Consider the following 6000-nt stretch of genomic DNA (forward strand, 5'->3'; position numbering starts at 1 on the left):
GTGACTACAAGTGACCTCAGACTGGTATAAAATTATGTAGTATATAATTATATTAGGTGATGTGTGCGTCTCCCCCACCCCCCAACCCTACCCCCTACCCCTCACCTGGCTTACCGGATGGCTGAATTAAGGAAGGTTGGTGTGTGTGTGTGTGTGTGTGTGTGGTTGTACAGGCTAGCGAGGGTAACTGTGTCTCGTGTCTTTCAACTATCACGTGTCCCCTCTGGCAGTTTGCCTTGACAAGAGATGACCAAACGTGTTATCTTCTTCATATTTCTCATTCGGATTTACTTTATGAGATAGTTTTACGTGTCTACTGGATATGTCGTGTCTAAAACATGGATTAATATTATTTGTATTAGAACTCGACAAGATAGTGTTTTCGGCCCTGTCTGTCTGTCTGTCTATCGGTTCCCCCAAAAATAACTGAGGACGGGTTTGCAGACAGGCAACAGCGTGGTAGATTTAATCAATATGCCACAAGGTGCATATCACATCATAATTGGCCAAGTGTTGTCATGGTAACGGTTCACACAATGATAACAGATGGAGTTTTATGGTGTTAAAGAAAACGGTGACATGAGACAGGCTCCAGGGGTGACTACAATCATTTACAGTAATAGGGTCACTATTTACCCTACCATGGTAACGGTTCACGGCCAGAATTTTGATCAGATTGACTAATGTTATTGTAGTAGTAGTAGTAGTCGTAGTAGTAGTCGTAGTAGTAGTAGTAGTCGTCGTAGTAGTAGTAGTAGTCGTAGTAGTCGTAGTAGTAGTAGTAGTCGTAGTAGTAGTGGCCGCCATCCTCCCCAATAGCCCCTTCACACCATTATTCCCACATAAATATCCTAATACATAAGTATATCCTAGCTGTGTTGAGTGTTAGTTGAGAGAGAATCTAGACCAGTAACTGTTGCCTCATAATATCTGCAACTGTTGTCGGCTTTGGATTTTTCCTCTGCCCCTGGGAGCAAGCAGACCTAAGGAGAGAAGGACATCGACATCTCATCCAGGCTGTAACACATAACTTCTGGGCTGCTTGTTGATAGCACCTCTTCATGAAGCATCTTGCACTTGGTCCCATCCCACCAGAGGTTATATCACTAGAGTGAAGCTGCCTTGATCAATGTTCTGAATTTCTCACCCCTTATCTTGTCGTTCTGTTCCTCCTGTGTGCAGCATCAGAGCTAAGTTACGGTGACATGCGACCATGGGATAAAATATCCTGATGTCGAGTAATAGTAGTAGTAGTAGTAGTAGTCGGCAATGTATTTCAACTTTAAAGATGATAGTATATCTTTAAAGACGACGAGAGTCTTTTGAGTTAATGACAAGAAAATGAAAGGCCAGCGTCTCTCAATAATGCTTACCTGAGACACCTTCCTCACCCCCCCCCCGAGGCCATCTGCTTTTTACACAAACTGTACATTATTTCAATCAACCCTAACCTAATATGACGGAATAATGCCCCAGGAACGAATAGGTTAGGTTTGTTAGGGTAGGTTAGGTTAGGTTAGGTCGTGTCATTTGATCTCCAATGGAAAAAAATATACAGTACATTATAGTATTCAGCGAACACGTTCGTGGTATTTCTTCAAGAGTGTTCATCGTGGAGGCTTTATCGCCAGGTCTATGATAACGGATGTATGTAATTTTCTTATTCATCTCGCTGCCTTCCGCCTCTCACAAGAAAGGACACCAACACCACCACTACACACCTGCCGTTACCTCACAAGTCCAACCTGCTGCACCAAGAAGCACCACCACCACCACCACTACACACACCTGCCGTTACTCACAAGTACAACCACCACTACATACCTGCTGTTACTCACAAGAACCACCACCACCACTACACACCAGCCATTTCAGAAAAAGCACCACCACCACCACTCACACACACGCCGTTACTCATAAGTACCACCACCACACCTGCCGTTACTCTCAAGAAGCACCACCACCACTACACACACAGGGCTTCTGATATTCCACATAACATCTTAATCTGCCCAATGTCTCTCCAGAATCTCTCAAAGACCACCACCTAGAAAGACGCAGCTCTCGGTCTGCGTCAATCACTCATACTCATTTATAATATTATGACGAATCGAATTTATTTGTTATAATAATAGTTTGGTGATTGATTTGTTATCTCTTAGAGGAATATATATGACAGTTGTTTAAATCTTTAGTGGTGTTGGTATATAATAATTGATTCATATGAAGGTTTGTCCATAATTGGGGACAATACCAGTTTTTATATTAATGGAATAAAAATCAGAGTTAAAGGAATTTGTTTAAGCTGGGATCTGAGATTGTACTAAACAGTTGTTCAGTCACACACACACATACATAATATTGTCTCGCGTTCGAGGATGGCTGGCCCTTAGCCACCTAGGTGAGCTCTATGGCCAGTGTTGAGGAATAATCTTAGAAGACCGACAATCGCCAACTGCACTGTAACCATTACCCCGAACACGATCCACCTAGTTACTGCGGTAGACACACACAAACCAGAAAAACACACAATATAATATACATACATATACACACACACACACACACACACACACACACACACACACACACACACACACACACACACACACACACACACACACACACACACACACACACACACACACCACTACGCCAATATCTGACTCATCCCACATAACGTCTATATATTTTTGTGCTCTTCCACTACCTCATCATCCTTCATCCTTCCTGCTCCAACCATCCTTCATCCTTCCTACCCATCATCCTTCATCCTTCCCACCTCAACCACCATCCTTCCTACCTCAACCACTTCATCCTTCCTACCCTCAACCATCCTCATCCTTCCTACCTCAAATCATCCTCCACCAACCATCTTCCTACCAACCATCCTTCCCACCTCAACCATCCTTCCACCTCAACCATCCTTCCTACCAACCATCCTTCCAACTATCCTTCATCCTTCCTACCCCATCATCCTCCTTCCTACCTCAACCATCCTCCATCCTCCCCATCCTTCCCCAACCATCCTTCCCACCAACCATCCTTCCTTTCATCCTTCCCACCCCAACCCACCAACCATCCTCCCACCAAACCATCCTTCCCACCAACCATCCTTCCTACCTCAACCATCCTTCCCACCTTCAACCATCCTTCCCTACCTCAACCATCCTTCATCCTTCCTTCCCTACCTCATCCTTCATCTTTCCCACCTCAACCATCCTTCATCCTTCCACCTCAACCATCCTTCCTACCTCCTTCAACCATCCTTCCTCCTACCCCTCAACCATCCTTCATCCTTTCCTCAACCATCCTTCCACCAACCATCTTCCTACCTTCAACCATCCTTCCTGCCTCAAACCATCCTTCATCCTTCCCACCTCAACCATCCTTCACTCTTCCCCAACCATCCTTCCTACCTCCCTCCAAACCATCCTTCCTACCCCAACCATCCTTCCCGCCCCAACCATCCTTCTCATCCTTCCCACAACCATCCTTCCACCTCAACCATCCTTCATCCTTCCTACCTCAACCATCCTTCCTACCTCAACCATCCTTCCTCACCAACCATCCTTCAGCCTCCTGCACCATCATCCTTCATCCTTCCCACCTCAACCATCCTTTCCGCTCTACCTCTTCATCATCTTCATCCTTCCAATTTCAACCATCCTTCCTTCACCAACCATCCTTCATCCTTCCCACCAACCATCCTCATCCTTCCTACCTCAACCATCTCATCCTTCCTACCTCATCATCCTTCATCCTTCCCACCTCAACCATCCTTCATCCTTCCTACCTCAACCATCCTTCATCCTTCCCACCTCAACCATCCTTCATCCTTCCTACCTCAACCATCCTTCATCCTTCCCACCTCAACCATCCTTCATCCTTCCTACCTCAACCATCCTTCCTACCTCATCTTTATCGTCAATAACACCAAGTCTATCTTTATTCTTTCTATTTATTTTCTCTCTTTTATTCTTCGCATCATTTCTTCATTACCTCCATCCTGTTGCCTCTCTTCATTGTTGTTATTCTTAGTATTGTATCCAAGGTGTTGAAAATAATCACCTTTGTGGATATGATAACTGGACAGACACACACACACACACACACACACACACACACACTGTACACACACACACACACACACACACACACACACGCACTAACAACAACACACACACACTGTACACACACACACCACACACACACACACTGTACACACACACACACCACACACCTTCTAATGAAGGCTTTTGTTAAACCACCAATGTCAATGTATAATAAGTCATTTAAGTCCATTGTATTTTTCAGCCTTCGGACTGCAGAGCTTTTTCAATAAATCGTTAATTATTATTATTATTTATTATTACACTAAACGAAATCCAATAATAAACTTATCCAAGACACCACACTAACGACGTAGTTACCCGGACAACAACAATATATAGAAACAACAAAAACAAAAACACTGACAACAACAACAACAATATATATGAACAACAACAACATGATAAGGAGAAGAGCCAAAGAGCCTCCAGGCGCCTTTGTACGTCACGTGATTCTGTTTACTTGTTTCATGGTGTGTGTGTGTGGGTGTGTGTGTGTGGGGTGTGTGTGTGTGTGTGTGTGTGTGTATGTGTGTGTGTGTGTGAGTGTGTGTGTGTGTGTATGTGTGTGTGTGTGTGTGTGTGTGTGTGTGTGTGTGTGTGTGTGTGTGTGTGTGTGAGTGTGTGTGTGTGTGTGTGTGTTCCTCCCTCAACCCCTTACCTTATCTTACCCCTTAGCCCCTTCCTCATTACCTCCTCTCCTTACCTAACCTTATCTTGCCTGTACCTCCACCTTATCCCTTAACCGCTACCTCTTTTCCCTTCCTCATACCTAATTCTGCGCCCTACTCATAGCCTTCCCTTACCTTCCTACCCCTTCCCTTACCCCTTCCCTTACCCCTTCTACCTCTTTGCCTTTTATCACTTTCACCCCCCTCCCTCCCTACCCTCCCCTACCCCATCTACAAACTCCTAACCCTTGCTACCCCCATTACCCCGTCCTACACACTCCTGCCCCCACCCTCTCCTACTCCCCTTCTTATCCCTCCCTACCCCCTCATACCCCCTCCTTACCCCCTCATACCCCCTCATACCCCCTCCTACCCCTCCCTCACCCCCTCCTACCCTCATACCCCCTTCAGATAATCACAGGCACAAGGTCAACAACAGGTGCCCGGACAGGATGGCCCACCACCCCCAAAAACCGGTATGTACAGTACACAAGGATGTTCTGACCAGGGCGAGACTCCTTATTGCCTTGTATCCTGATGGTCCTAGAGGAGGGAAGGAGGGAAGGAGGGAAGGAGGGAAGGTATGGACGAGAATGTGTGGGAGAAGGAGTGGGAGGAGAAGAAAGAAAAGAATGGGAAGTGTACGAAGTGGAGAAGAAGAAGAAGAAGAAGAAGAAGGAGGGGGAGGAGGAGTGGTCCTCACGCCACCTGTTTCATGAGGTCCTGTTGACCCCCAAATGTAACCACCTCACCTGAACCTTCACCTCTCACCTGTCCTGCCCTCTCGCTTCCCTCTCACTGCCCTCTCGTTCTCCTCTCACTTCCGTCTAACTCTTCTTTCATTCTCCTCTCACTACCCCGTCCCTCTCACTCTCTTCTCCCCCCCCCTCAATTTCTCCTTCCTCACTCCCTCGCATATTATCCTCGTCTCTCTCTCTCTCTCTCTCTCTCTCTCTCTCTCTCTCTCTCTCTCTCTCTCTCTCTCTCTCTCTCTCATAAACATTTCCCTCATCTCTTCTCTGTTATTGCCCCTCAAACTATCTACCCATTCATCTCATTTCCCTATTCCATTACATTTATTCCCTCATTCCTTTATTTTAATTCTCTATTTCCTCACAGTTATCTCTCATTGTCTCTCATATTCTTTCTTCTCTCCTCATGCAATTTATTCACCTCTCCTACTTCTCACTTATTCCCTCGTTCGTCTCTCATGTCCC

This window comes from Homarus americanus, unplaced genomic scaffold, assembly GCF_018991925.1.
Source record: "Homarus americanus isolate GMGI-L3 unplaced genomic scaffold, GMGI_Hamer_2.0 scaffold33468, whole genome shotgun sequence".
Taxonomy (NCBI): Eukaryota; Metazoa; Arthropoda; class Malacostraca; order Decapoda; family Nephropidae; genus Homarus; species Homarus americanus.